Below are 254 nucleotides of genomic sequence, written 5' to 3' on the forward strand. Positions count from 1 at the left end.
TTAGGAGAGATTAGGATTAGGAGAAGAGGGACGGGAATTACGAGCTGATGATGAGGGGGGAAAGAGGGATAGGGAAGAGATGCGAAAAAATAAAAGCGAAGAAAGGAAAAAATAAAGGAGTAGATAAAAGGTGTAAAACAAACAAACAACAAAAAATGGGGAAATACAGGGGAAAGGGAGAGGGAAAGGAGCGGCAAGAATGAGGGGGGCGAGGGTTGGGGTTGGTGAAAGTGGCGGGAGTGTTTGGTGTGGGA

The sequence above is a fragment of the Penaeus monodon genome, chromosome 23 (genome assembly GCF_015228065.2).
Source record: "Penaeus monodon isolate SGIC_2016 chromosome 23, NSTDA_Pmon_1, whole genome shotgun sequence".
Lineage (NCBI taxonomy): Eukaryota > Metazoa > Arthropoda > Malacostraca > Decapoda > Penaeidae > Penaeus > Penaeus monodon.